Consider the following 17,752-nt stretch of genomic DNA (forward strand, 5'->3'; position numbering starts at 1 on the left):
GCAATAAAACTTAAACATATATTTAAAGTGTCTGTAAGTTTTGCCTGTACTGTAATTACCTGTTAAAATATGATGTTATTCTAGAACAAAAAAAGGGTTAATTTAGGTTTATTTTATATCTTTCATCTTTTAATTCTATCCTATGTTGCTGATCGTGTAATAGGTTGTGTTCAAATATGAAACGCAAAAGGAAAAATACAAAGTTTTCTACAAAATCTTGTGATATTTGTTTAGGAGGTTCTAGATGTTATGAAAATGAAATGAGAAAAGTATTTTCACTTTTGACATGAAAATCAGTTTCTTCTGTGACCAGTCTGGTTCCACACATTTAGAGACAAAATTTATGCAAAAATACTTCATTAAAAATTTTTTGTGTGTGTGCAACAGACTTTTAATTTTTACTAAAAGTTTGCCAAGTTTTGTGAAGATACACATAGTTATAATATGTATAGTTTTGTAATTACATGGTGGTCACAAGGTCAGTCAAAATGACCAAGCATGTATACAGAATTAAGCAATGGGGAGGAAACACAGATAAACAGTGAAATAACAAAGAAATTGAATTCAAGAACAATAGTTATAGTAGATTTAGATAGTGGTTAGTTTTGTTTTCTATTAAAATATTAGTTTCAAACGTAGATCTATTTGCCGTTAGAAATTGAAGTACCAAACCTGAAGATCTGTGTTTGATCTAATATATTATAGACTTCCTGGATTTTTTTTTTGAATGAGGACATAGAAAAAATATACAATTATTTTCAGTGCAAATATTATCTTCTACATTTACCAGAAAGTATCAACTTTCAAACATTTCTTTCTGATTTGTTTAAATTCAATCATTTGCAAATAAACTTTTCTTAGTTACTAATGTTTTCTTTATTTGTGGTATTAGTTGACAGCATAACAAATGTTATATTGCTTTTGAAAATATACAATTTTTTAGCTTCCATTTGTGACTCATATCATCATTCATCAAAGAATCACAATTCTCTAACAAGAAGAACAAAAGAAATACACCTGATTCACCTTATTCCTCCCCCCTGCAAATACAAAAATAGTTTTTATCATGAAAAATAACTTATCACTGAAAGTTTAATCACATGCTTGCTTAATTCAAAGTTTTAAACCTTAAATATGAACTAGTTTAATTATTGGAGAAATTAAATGAGATTACTTCTTTTACAAACAGCACATCTGAGATATGATGGTATGTTTCTTTTGTCAGACTTCTATGAAGGCTTTCAGTCGTTTTATAATAATACAGCACCCCCAGACCCAACCACTGAAGGAATAGATTGAGACTTCCCATACTGAACAGTCTTGTGAGGTTAGTAATTAGAACAATATACTGTTTTCGTGTACATCTTGCAATGTATTCCACAGTTTCATGTTTTTTATAAATGTACAACAACTGTTATTCTCTACTACTACTTTTTGGTCCTTTCTTATAGATTCGTCTTTGGAACAAGAGAAATGTACTAAAAATGTAACTTAATCAGAATAGAAATTATGAACTGTAATATATTAATTGATTTTAGTTAAGTAAAGTGGCTTTATAATGAAAATATAAAATAAAATGCAGTAATATCCAAATTATTCACACAATATTTGTTTTAAGTAGAATATATGCTTGTTACTACCCTGGAGGTGAAGTTTGAATTTCAAAGCTTTTTTTGTTTTCAGAATTATCATCGACTCCAACAAGTGACTTGTAGACTTTTTTTTAAAGATATTAAATCTGAGGAAGAAATACAATACTTTTGATCTAAACTGACATATAAAGTAGTTAAGTCCAACGCAACTAAAAATTAAGTTTCATCTTTTATAATACTAAAAAAGGAAGATCCGAATTAGAACTACTATACGTCCTTATTAATAGACCTAAAATAATTATAGAAATACACAGTGATAAGCCTACATCTTGTAACATTAACTATAGTGAGTAACAGTAAGTAGAGCACTGGTTGATTGACTGTTTACCAAACTTCAGCAGTGTCTGCTATTCCATTTTTAAAGATTCATTGAACAGTTGTTAGACTTAGTCTTACAGCTGGTTGTATTATTCGCAATAGAAAATCATGTTGAGAAAAAGGTTATCAGCCAAAACATAACTTTGTTACATACACACATTAAGTACATCGCAAAACAATGTCTTGCCTGGCACGGGTAGGGTGCTCAACTTGCAATCTGAAGGTCACAGGTTCAAATCCCTGACCCATTAAACGTGCTGTATTTGTACTATGCCACTGGTGCCACCACTCAGCAACTTTCATTCTTTGAATAACTCTAAATCTTGACGCGTTCTAAAATTCAAGGCTTTCCCAAACAGAAGATAATGATTGGTTATACTTATATATCACAGTATATAGGCATTTAAACTCATGACCCAAAGTAGGTATATTTTTGGGATGGGCGACACACTTCATAACTTATGCATGTTCCTCGACAAGAAATTCACTGTATGTTTTGTACAAGCTCAAAACGTCGTTCTGAGTGAATATGTACCTACCTCAAATTCAAGTTTAATTTGTATTACGTGTTAGAATTTGAAATAGACTAAAACTGAGTTAAATGATAATTTAAATTTAGAAGTTATTAAGAATTAAATGTCAATGTTTATACAATTTATGATACACAGAATAATGATACACAGAGTCTCTTGCTTAATACAAACACCTGAAGGCAAACCGTGCGGGTTAATCGGTTTTGCCATTGGACCTTCAACTAACACTACTAGATGTCAAGTACAAAATTTATTTTTAAGTGTGGATGTCGTAGCGAACGGAGCTCATAGGTACTAACTCAAGGCTTTACAGTTCAAACAAAAGAGACTCGAACCCGAGACTTTATTGATACTTCAAAACAGTTAACACTACACACATATATACAGTCTAACTTGCTAAGGTTTATTATAGACAGTTAGTTATTACCAGGTGACTGATGTTAAGAAGTACTAATACTTACAAAGGGTATGAAGACATCTTTAGTTGACATTCTGACTGAGATACTGAGCTGTCTGAATTACTTATCTGACTAACAAACTGGACTTATTTTCCAAGTCCTTTTATATTAGTAGAAGAGTGATTATCAGCCTACTCAGAGATACAGCTGGTTATCTGTTTACAATTGCTCTGAGTTTGTTGCGTGACAAAAACTCTTATCGAGACACCGTTAATCTGTTAAACTTTGTTTACGAACTTCTACGTTCACCAGTTAATTACTAATCACGGGATTGGTTGATTTAACTGACTACACGACCTCGTCTCTATACAAGTAAAGTATTTCCTTCACCATCCGAGAAGAATGGTCAGGTTATATCGTCGTCTCATTAATCGAGGTCTTTAACTTCAATATCTAAGTTTGTATATTTTTTTACAAGCTCGCTGACGTCTCATTATTTAGCTCAACATTCATGAGACATTTCCTCGATTTTAGTTTGTAGTTTCGATAACCTCCTATAACTCCAAGAGCGTCTATTTGTTTAATGTAAACACATAACTAAAGTCCCTCGGTGTGCTTTTCTGAAGTAATGTCCCAAGTGATGCCTCTATATTTACTTGATCATTGGTTGGATCAGTTATTCATCAACAGGTTAATTGTACTATGACACGTTTCTCGACATTTGCTCAAGATATTGTTCTGTCTATAAACATTATTGCTTTAAAAAAATGTTCGCTTATACTACACTTTGATATTACTCGCAGGACAATACGTCTCTCGACGTGTTTCCTTCAAATGTTGTTATTTTATAGACATCATTACTTTGAAAAATATGCTTAAATGTACGGCATCCTTCAATGTTTATTGTTATAATTAGTCATGCAGGGCATTCACATACTTAACGATGCCTCAATATATACTGTCTCTCGGCACGTCGCGTTAGTTACATTTGTAGGCGTGAGGAGAATTTCTAGAAATTTCAGCCTGCACAACAATACTGACGATATAACACTGTTTATGTACAACATATATAGTGTTTATTTTTACTCTCAAGAATCTTCTACAACTTTAGTGACAAGGCAAAAATTTTGCAATACAAATTTAAAAGTATAAGTTATGTACATTTCTAAATAAAATCCAACTTAAACATCAATATTAAAATAGCTATACAGTTATAAACCCATCACATCTTTAAACACTTAACACCAGACAAATGGTATTACAAAAAATATTGAGCCTTAAAATACGTTGTTAATTAAAGCCCTCTTGTGGCACAGTGGTATGTCTGCAGACTCACACAGCTAAAATACGAGTTTTGATACACGTGGTGGGCAGAGCACAGATAGCTCATTGTGTAGCTGTTTGCTTAATTCCAAACAAAAGTATTGTTTATAAACAATTAACTTTAAACAAATGCACATAAATGTTTAAAGCTAAACTTTGGTACTAAGAAAATAATAACTCTTGAAATAAAAATGTGTATAGAATGTCAATAAACATTTAAATTTAAACAATGAGATTTTGTAAACACTTAACGTTGAAATGTAAGTTGATAAAAGTACTAATCCTTGAAATATTGTATAATATATCTAATTAATTTTTACGAATGGTATAACATTGAGTTATGATATTATTAATACAGTAAACCATGAAGTAAACTGTTATCTATGAAACTTGGTGTAATGTAAACTCTTTGGTACTTAGTATCAATTCCAATCTAACTTATAAGAAGTATTACACCTAAGGCCCTGCATGGCCAGGTGGGTTAAGACAGCTGACTCGTAATCTGAGGGTTGCGGGTTCGAATCCCCGTCGCACCAAACATGCTCGCCCTTTCAGCCGTGGGGCGTTATAAAGTGACGGTTAATTCCGCTATTCGTTGGTAAAAGAGTAGTCCAAGAGTTGGCGGTGGGTGGTGATGACTAGCTGCTTTCCCTCTATTCTTACACTACTAAATTAGGGACGACTAGCGCAGGTAGCCCTCGTGTAGTTTTGCGAGAAATTAAAAAACAAAACAAATGGATTTTTTATTCCATCCGTCTAATGGACTGGTACTCCAGCAAAGCAGAATATGAAATTAAAGTTATGTAAATAAAACCTGTAACATACAAGTGTATTTTTACCTCATGACATACATTGATATTTAGTTATGATATATCATTAGATGGCTTTCTTTAGTCAAGTCACCGCACACGCTTTGGCCAAAAGTCAATATTACCGGTTGTTATAACCCACATTACTAATTATTTACCCTTTGCAATAGAACTTATTTACCGTGCAAGACATGGGACCACTTTCATTATTTCAAAAAGAAAAAAAAAATTCTTCTAACATGTCAATTCGGTGTCCATAACTAATTTCTTAACAACATAAAAATTTCTTTGGCTTTTTATTGGCCATCCAAGGGTACAAATATTCAAACGGATAGTTAGAAGCAGCAGAGTTATATTTGCCTTGTAAAGTTTATTAAACTTTCTCAGTAAGAAACCAATCCACTTTAGTAGTTTAACTAGTGTTGAACACATAAAGCATTATTTAAGGTAAAAGAAACAAATCCTATAATAGTGAGATTTGTTTTCTGCAAATTTTGTCAATTTATTTTGCTCTGATTTAGAGACACCCTGCTGAGAACAAACATATCAAAACCTTTTGAATCTCTAAAATGATGTAATTATCATATAGCAACGAAACCTAGAATTTCATTTTCTTTGGTTTATTTCAGTGATACAGGGAATAAAGACATATATACATATATATTCATAAATTATTTGAATTCCTGGCATGATGAAGATTTATCCTCTGACGTCAACCAATAACCATGAATACTCTGTGAATATTTCAGTAATTGTGAGAGTAGATATTTCGGCTTACGATGGTTTTGTTGGGTCTATGGACTACTATAAGTAGATACCAAGTTCTTCAGAGACCACATTTCGTTCTTGGACACAACTTTTTTTCACATCCAGCCGATCATGTTCATCGTTCAGAATTTCCAGCTTGCGATCTGCCTTATAACATCCTTTTACTGGACCTCTATGGGTATGATTTTGCTATAATATTCTTGACGTATCAGCTGTTAAACGTGTATTATTTTCACTTTCTTTTCTTGTATATTGTGTATTAGGAAACCTAAAGATACAATCTGTAAAAGTTATTAACGAGCTGGCCAACTCGCCGTCACTGTCTCTCTTTTTATATTAATCAAAGTATATTATAAGTAAAAGGAAGATATCACGTATTAACAATTTAAATGTAAACCCATTTTCTTTTGTTCCATATCTTAAAGCATCACCTACTTTTGATTCCTTGATAATGCTGTCTTTAATTTAAAGTTTAAAGTACATGATCCCACGTTAAATTTTTAAAGTGAAATTACGTTCAATTATTAAGCAGTTTTGTAATACTTTTTATGTTTAAACTTCAATTTTAAAGAAAGAAGATTTTATTTAACTTGTAATCTGAGGGTCGTAAGTTCGAATTTCTGTCGCACCAAACATGCTTGCCCTTTCAGCCGTGGAGGCGTTATTATGTGACCGTCAATTCCACTATTATTTTCTAAAAGAGTAGCACAAGAGTTAGCGGTTGGTGGTGATGACTAGCTGTCTTCCTTCTAGTCTTACACTGCTAGATTAGGGACGGCGAGCGAAGAGAGCTCTCGTGTAGCTTTACGCGAAATTCAAAAAACAAACTATCCGCAGTGATTGTCCCTAATTTACAGTAATAGACTAGAAGGAAGAAGTTAGTCAGTACTACCACCCACCAACTCTTGAGTTATTCTTCATTCTCGAATAATGGGGCTGACCCACGACATACAAATTGCAATTAAGTACCCTAACCATCACGCCATCTTGGGCCGAAAATCGATTTGAAAGATTGTTTTATGATAAAAGTTTATAGTGGTTTCTATTTCTTCAATGAGTTAATTTAAAGTCAATTTGATTTGATGCATAAGAAAGGACATATATATTTGCTGATCGAGGTAAGCAATACGAATAGCATGATACTGTTAAAAAAAATTTAACTTTAAAATTTATATAAAACTGGACCAACATTGGAAACTACAAAATACCTTATTATACGAAAAAATGTATTTCTAGATTAATTACTAAAATGGTTACATTTGCTCCAAAACTTGCGTGTTTTTCAACTTTTCACATTTTGAACACATCTATTTTTATATCAACCAGTTTCATGTTGTCTGTTTTAATAATTTATAATCACTTTAATGTTCACATATTTTTCAGGTTATGTTGCTAATGACAAAAGTAAGAAGGACGATTCCATCTCAGTGTTACGACAAGGTCGTAGTTTCAAACCAACTGGTGACGAAAGGGCGTTTTTCTCCGAAAGGGCGATCCCCAGTTTTTGATTTCTTGCCATATTCCTATCTCATGGTCGAAGATTTTGTGCTTAAAAGTTCTGAAAAGGCAAATGATCCTAAGCTCTTTTTACACGTTTTTACTCCAAGAATTGGCCGAAAGAAGAGGTCCATGCTCCAAGAACATGGCGGGGACGTTCAAACAGATTGGCTTGACAGCTTTGCAGTTGAAGATGGAGATATTCAAAGTATTGTTCGACGAATTATTCCAACTCCCTATGTCAGCCACAAAACTTTAGATGGTGGTGACGTAGACTGGGTCAAAGAGCCTTTTTCACACCTCGGATAGGCCGTGCGCCATTTATTCCTCGAATCGGAAGAACAAATCCAGATAGATCTTCTGATTTTGCATTAATTCCTTTTACAAGCCGAGTTCCATTTATTTCCAAAATCGCTACACTGGACAACTGAGTTTTTCAAGAAAAGAGTCGAAATTTGGTTTCAATACGCTATTTGTGAATGCATATTTTGGTATTTTGTATCACTAACGGTATTGAAAACTAAATGTGAAAAACAGCACCGAAAAAATAATAAATGTAACTGTATATTGCATATCGCAAACACAAAGAATAAATAAAGGAATTTATGAAGCAAGCATAATTATATTTTGTTTGTACAAATTACTGTTTATTTTACTTTACTTAATACGAGTATACTAGTATTCTATTTCAGTAGAGGGCCCGGCATGGCCAAGCGTGTTGAGGCGTTCGATTCGTAATCCGAGGGTCGCGAGTTCGAATCCCGGTCTCACCAAATATGCTCGCCCTTTCAGCCGTGGGGGCGTTATAATGTGACGGTCAATCCCACTATTCGTTGGTAAAAGAATAGCCCAACAGTTGGCGGTGATGACTAGCTGTCTTTCCTCTAGTCTTACACTGCTAAATTAGGGACGGATAGCGCAGATAGCCCTTGAATAGCTTTGCTCGCGAAGCACAAAATCAAATTACTTTATATCTTAAAATAAGAAATTAAATATTTTAAAAATAGTGTCAAACAGCCTAACTTTTGCCATTAGTTGTTTCGTATTTGCTTTGTCCACAGCAAAGACTCGACTCCTGGACTTTAGCGTAGCCTTATCGCTGTCCCATTGACGGACATTTGTAGAAAGTACTGTATTGTGTCGAAGGCTTATAGATTGTTTATACCCTTTACATATTATTAAACTCATGCCACACTGTGGTAGTTTTTTATAGGTAGATTTGCACTTTTGGCTTTCTAAAGTAAATTAAATTTCTATTTTAGAACAACACACCGACAAAAGTATATCGATACATCTGTTCGAGCTCACACTTAGGGTAAAGATGACTGGCTCTATTACCTCTGGGAAGTAATTCAGAGTTAAAAAGGCAGGTCGTTTTACTTGTCTACTAAGCCCACGCCAAAGAACTATTTTCTCACGTTTTTCAACAGACATAGTATATCTACTAGACTCAAGTATATGAAAATTAATACTTCTAGATTGAGCTAACGTGAAAATTACATATTGTGAATTTATCCTCAAAGTTACAGAAAATGACTACAAAACTGTTTTTCGGTTTTTTAATTAAGTTTAAGGCAATAAATAAATTTTAAAAATATTTATTGGATACTTTAAGTCACACCAAACATGTTTGCCCCAATCAACCGTGGGGTGTTATAAAGTTACGGTCAATCCCACTATTCATTGGTAAAAGAGTAGCCCAAGAGTTGGCAGTCGGTAGTGAAGACTAGCTGCCTTTCCACTAGTCTTATACTGCTAAATTAGGGACGGCTAGCACAGATTAGCCTCGGGTAGCTTTGTGCGAGATTCAAAAACAAACATTTATAAAGGAATATCGTTTGTTCTGTCCTGGATATGATATTGCTATAATACTGAGCATCATGCAACAATGTCCTTCAGTATCACAACGCGTGGAGGTTTGAGGTTACAACCTTACCTAATTAGAATGACCATTACAGGGGTAACTTTAGTCACGTTGGGTAAGTACGATGTGTCTTGTAGAGAAGATAACATTGATTTAAACAGACTAGCACACCATCTTGAAGAGAAAATAGCTTGACAAACTAAAATGGACAATCCAGCGTACAAATTAAGTATATATTCTGTATTTCTGTTTAGTGTTTCAATAAAATTTATTTGTTTCATGTTTTACTTTGTGTACATTGTCTTTAAATCATCGGCACTACTTTGTTACTCGTAGTTACTCGGTATCATTCCTTAATCTCTTATTGTCATGCGGAACAATCCCATCACTCTTAATGCAGTTCGATCCGACATATCACAATACTGTTATAACCTGAAATGTTCTTCGTATTTAAAGGAGGCCTGGCATGGTTACGTTTCGAGGGTCGCGGGTTCGAATCCCCGCCACACCGGCTGTTTAGCGCGACGCGGGCACGAACCCGCGACCCTCGGATTACGAGTCGCACGCCTTACGTGCTAGGCCATGCCGGGCCACCAAAATAAGTAACATATTTATTGTAATGTACTGGATGTTCATAATAAAATATAATCTCATTTCGTTTATTGTATTTCTTGTACAAACATTTAACTTTATAAATTTTAACAGTTATAATATTTTTTATTCATTTACACACTGATATAACATTTCAAAATCAATTCAATACCTTCATAGCTTGTGTACTCAACCAAACAGTACAGTTACATCTTTAAATGGAGGACAAGGTAACTTGTCTAATGTATATGTGCAAGTTGGAATGCATTCTTTTAATGTAAGCTTAATATCTCATGCCACTGGAAATAGACTTTTATTAAGCTCTAACACTCAACCCAGCCACATGATCAGAAGAACATAATCAGGACCTCAATCATGTTGTAAGTTGTTTGTTTATAATTAAGTACAAAACTACACAATGGGCTATTTGTGCTCTGCCCATCACGAGTATGAAAACCCAGTTTTTGCCATTGTGGGTCTGCATGAATACCACTGTACCAGAAATGGGCCATATTGTAGTTTAAAATGTTATGTGTCCACCTTTTTATGGCCACTTCCATAAGACTGTTATTTTTCCTGGAATTACAGATGTTCATTTGCTTCTGTCAGATTTCACTTTCTGTGGATTATTTCTTATGACAACTTGTTTCATTCTTTCCTCCAATTTTTACACTTAATCAAAATTACTTTAAAGATCTGGTTTCATAGTTATCACTGCTTTTCAACTCTCTACATCTTTCAGTTTAAAAAACTATAATTTAAATACCAAACACCATCCTTAAAAATTTATTTTGGATGTGGTATTTTGTGTTTAACAAAAAGTTGATAAAATATAAAGACAGTGCTATATAAATAAAACAGATAAGTGGCCTGTCTACACTACTCATGTACAAAGTTGGGTACGTCAAGTTCTGAACAAACCTGATGGCTGTGCAGGGCATCTCAATGACTGCAAGGTTAAACATAAGTGGGTTAAATCAATACATAACACATGATATTCACCAAACAATTAATATGAAGGACAAACTGATTGAATTATCTAGTAAATAACCAGCTAAAATTCAGTTTATAAATTGTATTTATATAGAAGTACTGTGTGGTTAAATTAATTGTTCAAAGATACTTTCAGTAAATGACATAACATGTATGTTTGAACATTTCACTTAGTCATATAAATTTGAGACAGCAAAGTAAGCAAATGCTAATTAACCCTGTGCACATGTGTGAGTCAAAGTGTGGATGTCATCACCTTTTTTCACATCTCTATCTCTTCACACAAAACTTTCCTGTGGTAGTAAATTGGCTTTAGGATTACTTGGAGGGGAACTAAGTGCATCTGTAAAGCAATAGAACTTAAACATATATTTAAAGTGTCTGTAAGTTTTGCCTGTACTGTAATTACCTGTTAAAATATGATGTTATTCTAGAACAAAAAAATGGTTAATTAACGTTTATTTTATATCTTTCATCTTTTACTTCTATCCTATGTTGCTGATCGTGTGATAGGTTGTGTTCAAATATGAAACACAAAAGGAAAAATACAAAATTTTCTACAAAAACTTGTGATATTTGTGTAGGAGGTTCTAGACGTTATGAAAATGAAATGAGAAAAGTATTTTCACTTTTCACATGAAAATCAGTTTCTTCTCTGACCAGTCTGGTTCCACACATTTAGAGACAAATTTTATGCAAAAATACTTCATTAAAAATTTTTTGTGTGTGTGCAACAGACTTTTAATTTTTTACTAAAAGTTTGCCAAGTTTTGTGAAGATACACATAGTTATAATATGTATAGTTTTGTAATTACATGGTGGTCACAAGGTCAGTCAAAATGACCAAGCCTGTATACAGAATTAAGCAATGGGGAGGAAACACAGATAAACAGTGAAATAACAAAGAATTTGAATTCAAGAACAATAGTTATAGTAGATTTAGATATTGGTTAGTTTTGTTTTCTATTAAAATATTAGTTTCAAACGTAGATCTATTTGCCGTTAGAAATTGAAGTACCAAACCTGAAGATCTGTGTTTGATCTAATATATTATAGACTTCCTGGATTTTTTTTTTGAATGAGGACACAGAAAAAAATATACAATTATTTTCAGTGCAAATATTATCTTCTACATTTACCAGAAAGTATCAACTTTCAAACATTTCTTTCTGATTTGTTTAAATTCAATCATTTGCAAATAAACTTTTCTTAGTTACTAATGTTTTCTTTATTTGTGGTATTAGTTGACAGCATAACAAATGTTATATTGCTTTTGAAAATATACAATTTTTAGCTTCCATTTGTGACTCATATCATCATTCATCAAAGAATCACAATTCTCTAACAAGAAGAACAAAAGAAATACACCTGATTCACCTTATTCCCCCCTTGCAAATACAAAAATAGTTTTTACCATGAAAAAATAACTTATCACTGAAAGTTTAATCACATGCTTGCTTAATTCAAAGTTTTAAACCTTAAATATGAACTAGTTTAATTATTGGAGAAATTAAATGAGATTACTTCTTTTACAAACAGCACATCGGAGATATGATGGTATGTTTCTTTTGTCAGACTTCTATGAAGGCTTTCAGTCGTTTTACAATAATATAGCACCCTCAGACCCAACCACTGAAGGAATAGATTGAGACTTCCCATGCTGAACAGATGACAGTCTTGTGAGGTTAGTAGTTAGAACAATATACTGTTTTCGTGTACATCTTGCAATGTATTCCACAGTTTCATGTTTTTTATAAATGTACAAAAACTGTTATTCTCTACTACTACTTTTTGGTCCTTTCTTATAGATTCATCTTTGGAACAAGAGAAATGTACTAAAAATGTAACTTAATCAGAATAGAAATTATGAACTGTAATATATTAATTGATTTTAGTTAAGTAAAGTGGATTTATAATGAAAATATAAAATAAAATGCAGTAATATCCCAAATTATTCACACAATATTTGTTTTAAGTAGAATATATGCTTGTTACACCCTGGAGGTGAAGTTTGAATTTCAAAGCTTTTTTTGTTTTCAGAATTATCATCGACTCCAACAAGTGACTTGTAGACTTTTTTTTAAAGATATTAAATCTGAGGAAGAACTTACAATACTTTTGATATAAACTGATATATAAAGTAGTTAAGTCCAACGCAACAAAAAATTAAGTTTCATCTTTTATAATACTGAAAAGGAAGATCCGAATTAGAACTACTACACGTCCTTATTATTAAACCTAAAATAATTATAGAAATACACAGTGCTAAGCCTACATCTTGTAACATTAACTATAGTGAGTAACAGTAAGTAGAGCACTGGTTGATTGACTGTTTACCAAACTTCAGCAGTGTCTGCTATTCCATTTTTAAAGATTCATTGAACAGTTGTTAGACTTAGTCTTACAGCTGGTTGTATTATTCGCAATAGAAAATCATGTTGAGAAAAAGGTTATCAGCCAAAACATAACTTTGTTACATACACACATTAAGTACATCGCAAAACAATGTCTTGCCTGGCACGGGTAGGGTGCTCAACTTGCAATCTGAAGGTCACAGGTTCAAATCCCCTGACCCATTAAACGTGCTGTATTTGTACTATGCCACTGGTGCCACCACTCAGCAACTTTCATTCTTTGAATAACTCTAAATCTTGACGAGTTCTAAAATTCAAGGCTTTCCCAAACAGAAGATAATGATTGGTTATACTTATATATCACAGTATATAGGCATTTAAACTCATGACCCAAAGTAGGTATATTTTTGGGATGGGCGACACATTTCATAACTTATGCATGTTCCTCGACAAGAAATTCACTGTATGTTTTGTACAAGCTCAAAACGTCGTTCTGAGTGAATATATGCCTACCTAAAATTCCAGTTTAATTTGTATCACGTGTTAGAATTTGAAATAGACTAAAACTGAGTTAAATGATAATTTAAATTTAGAAGTTATTAAGAATTAAATGTCAATGTTTATACAATTTATGATACACAGAGTTTCTTGCTTAATACAAACACCTGAAGGCAAACCGTGCGGGTTAATCGGTTTTGCCATTGGACCTTCAACTAACACTACTAGATGTCAAGTACAAAATTTATTTTTAAGTGTGGATGTCGTAGCGAACGGAGCTCATAGGTACTAACTCAAGGCTTTACAGTTCAAACAAAAGAGACTCGAACCCGAGACTTTATTGATACTTCCAAACAGTTAACACTACACACATATATACAGTCTAACTTGCTAAGGTTTATTATAGAGAGTTAGTTATTACCAGGTGACTGATGTTAAGAAGTAGTAATACTTACAAAGGGTATGAAGACATCTTTAGTTGACATTCTGACTGAGATACTGAGCTGTCTGAATTACTTAGCTGACTAACAAACTGGACTTATTTTCCAAGTCCTTTTATATTAGTAGAAGGGTGATTATCAGCCTACTCAGAGATACAGCTGGTTATCTGTTTACAATTGCTCTGAGTTTGTTTCGTGACAAAAAACTCTTATCGAGACACCGTTAATCTGTTAAACTTTGTTTACGAACTTCTACGTTCTCCAGTTAATTACTAATCCTCTTTTAACACGGGATTGGTTGATTCAACTGACTACACGACCTCTTCTCTATACAAGTAAAGTATTTCCTTCACCATCCGAGAAGAATGGTCAGATTATATCGTCGTCTCATTAATCGAGGTCTTTAAGTTCAACATCTAAGTTTGTATGTTTTCTTACAAGCTCGCTGACGTCTGATTATTTAGCTCAACATTCATGAGACATTTCCTCGATTTTAGTTTGTAGTTTCGATAACCTCCTATAACTCCAAGAGCGTCTATTTGTTTAATGTAAACACATAACTAAAGTCCCTCGGTGTGTTTTTCTGAAGTAATGTCCTAAGTGATGCCTCTATATTTACTTGATCATTGGTTGGGTCAGTTATTCATTAACAGGTTAATTGTACTATGACACGTTTCTCGACATTTGCTCAAGATATTGTTCTGTCTATAAACATTATTGCTTTAAAAAATGTTCGCTTATACTACACTTTGATATTACTCGCGGGACAATACGTCTCTCGACGTGTTTCCTTCAAATGTTGTTATTTTCTAGACATCATTACTTTGAAAAATATGCTTACATGTACGGCATCCTTCTATGTTTATTGTTATAATTAGTCATGCAGGGCATTCACATACTTAACGATGCCTCAATATATACTGTCTCTCGGCACGTCGCGTTAGTTACATTTGTAGGCGTTATAAGAATTTCTAGAAATTTCAGCCTGCACAACAATACTGACGATACACTACTGTTTATGTACAACATATATAGTGTTTATTTTTACTCTCAAGAATCTTCTACAACTTTAGTGACAAGGCAAAAATTTCGCAATACAAATTTAAAAGTATAAGTTATGTACATTTCTAAATATAAATCCAACTTAAACATCAATATTAAAATAGCTATACAGTTATAAACCCATCACATCTTTAAACACTTAACACCAGAAACATGGTATTACAAAAATATTGAGCCTTAAAATACGTTGTTAATTAAAGCCCTCTTGTGGCACAGTGGTATGTCTGCAGACTCACACAGCTAAAATACGAGTTTTGATAATGTTATAATGTGACCGTCAATTCCACCATTATTTTCTAAAAGAGTAGCACAAGAGTAGCGGTTGGTGGTGATGACTAGCTGTCTTCCTTCTAGTCTTACACTGCTAGATTAGGGACGGCTAGCGAAGAGAGCTCTCGTGTAGCTTTGCGCGAAATTCAAAAACAAACTATTTGCAGTGATTGTCCCTAATTTACAGTAATAGACTAGAAGGAAGAAGTTAGTCAGTACTACCACCCACCAACTCTTGAGTTATTCTTCATTCTCGAATAATGGGGCTGACCCACGACATACAAATTGCAATAAAGTACCCTAACCATCACGCCATCTTGGGCCGAAAATCGATTTGAAAGATTGTTTTATGATAAAAGTTTATAGTGGTTTCTATTTCTTCAATGAGTTAATTTAAAGTCAATTTGATTTGATGCATAAGAAAGGACATATATATTTGCTGATCGAGGTAAGCAATACGAATAGCATGATTCTGTTAAAAAAATTTAACTTTAAAATTTATATAAAACTGGACCAACATTGGAAACTACAAAATACCTTATTATACGAAAAAATGTATTTCTAGATTAATTACTAAAATGGTTACATTTGCTCCAAAACTTGCGTGTTTTTCAACTTTTCACATTTTGAACACATCTATTTTTATATCAACCAGTTTCATGTTGTCTGTTTTAATAATTTATAATCACCTTAATGTTCACATATTTTTCAGGTTATGTTGCTAATGACAAAAGTAAGAAGGACGATTCCATCTCAGTGTTACAACAAGGTCGTAGTTTCAAACCAACTGGTGACGAAAGGGCGTTTTTTCTCCGAAAAGGGCGATCCCCAGTTTTTTGATTTTTTGCCATATTCCTATCTCATGGTCGAAGATTTTGTGCTTAAAAGTTCTGAAAAGGCAAATGATCCTAAGCTCTTTTTACACGTTTTTACTCCAAGAATTGGCCGAAAGAAGAGGTCCATGCTCCAAGAACATGGCGGGGACGTTCAAACAGATTGGCTTGACAGCTTTGCAGTTGAAGATGGAGATATTCAAAATATTGTTCGACGAATAATTCTAACTCCCTATGTCAGCCGCAAAACTTTAGATGGTGGTGACGTAGACTGGGTCAAAAGAGCCTTTTTTCACACCTCGGATAGGCCGTGCGCCATTTATTCCTCGAATCGGAAGAACAAATCCAGATAGGTCTTCTGATTTTGCATTAATTCCTTTTACAAGCCGAGTTCCATTTATTTCCAAAATCGCTACACTGGACAACTGAGTTTTTCAAGAAAAGAATCGAAATTTGGGTTCAATACGCTATTTGTGAATGCATATTTTGATATTTTGTATCACTAACGGTATTGAAAACTAAATGTGAAAAACAGCACCGAAAAAATAATAAATGTAACTGTATATTGCATATCGCAAACACAAAGAATAAATAAAGGAATTTATGAAGCAAGCATAATTATATTTTGTTTGTACAAATTACTGTTTATTTTACTTTACTTAATACGAGTATACTAGTATTCTATTTCAGTAGAGGGCCCGGCATGGCCAAGCGTGTTGAGGCGTTCGATTCGTAATCCGAGGGTCGCGGGTTCGAATCCCGGTCTCACCAAATATGCTCGCCCTTTCAGCCGTGGGGGCGTTATAATGTGACGCTCAATCCCACTATTCGTTGGTAAAAGAATAGCCCAACAGTTGGCGGTGATGACTAGCTGTCTTTCCTCTAGTCTTACACTGCTGAATTAGGGACGGCTAGCGCAGATAGCCCTTGAATAGCTTTGCTCGAAATTCAAAACAAACAAACAAACAACTATTTGAATAGCTGCGTTAAGCCTGAAACTTTCTGAAAGTAACACGAAGAGAAATTGCTAATTATGCCAAATTTGTGTAATGTACAAGCGATACTTTAAAACGCGAAGCACAAAATCAAATTACTTTATATCTTAAAATAAGAAATTAAATATTTTAAAAATAGTGTCAAACAGCCTAACTTTTGCCAGTAGTTGTTTCGTATTTGCTTTGTCCACAGCAAAGACTCGACTCCTGGACTTTAGCGTAGCCTTATCGCTATCCCATTGACGGACATTTGTAGAAAGTACTGTATTGTGTCGAAGGCTTATAGATTGTTTATACCCTTTACATATTATTAAACTCATGCCACACTGTGGTAGTTTTTTATAGGTAGATTTGCACTTTTGGCTTTCTAAAGTAAATTAAATTTCTATTTTAGAACAACACACCGACAAAAGTATATCGATACATCTGTTCGAGCTCACACTTAGGGTAAAGATGACTGGCTCTATTACCTCTGGGAAGTAATTCAGAGTTAAAAAAGGCAGGTCGTTTTACTTGTCTACTAAGCCCACGCCAAAGAACTATTTTCTCACGTT

At 33.5% G+C, this 17,752-nt stretch overlaps 1 long non-coding RNA gene across 2 annotated transcripts; it reads left to right on the forward strand.

Moving 5' to 3' along the window:
* Positions 1–5,442: 5,442 nt before the first annotated feature.
* Positions 5,443–16,666, forward strand: LOC143258090 (uncharacterized). 2 transcript variants are annotated; one of them, XR_013032137.1, is made up of 2 exons: positions 5,443–5,979; positions 16,083–16,666. It is a non-coding gene; the product is annotated as an uncharacterized LOC143258090 (long non-coding RNA). The 2 variants fall into 2 exon arrangements; XR_013032136.1 differs by lacking the exon at positions 16,083–16,666 and adding an exon at positions 7,185–7,300 and having other exon boundaries at positions 5,460–5,979.
* Positions 16,667–17,752: the final 1,086 nt, after the last annotated feature.

This window comes from Tachypleus tridentatus, chromosome 7, assembly GCF_004210375.1.
Source record: "Tachypleus tridentatus isolate NWPU-2018 chromosome 7, ASM421037v1, whole genome shotgun sequence".
In the NCBI taxonomy this organism is placed as follows: domain Eukaryota; kingdom Metazoa; phylum Arthropoda; class Merostomata; order Xiphosura; family Limulidae; genus Tachypleus; species Tachypleus tridentatus.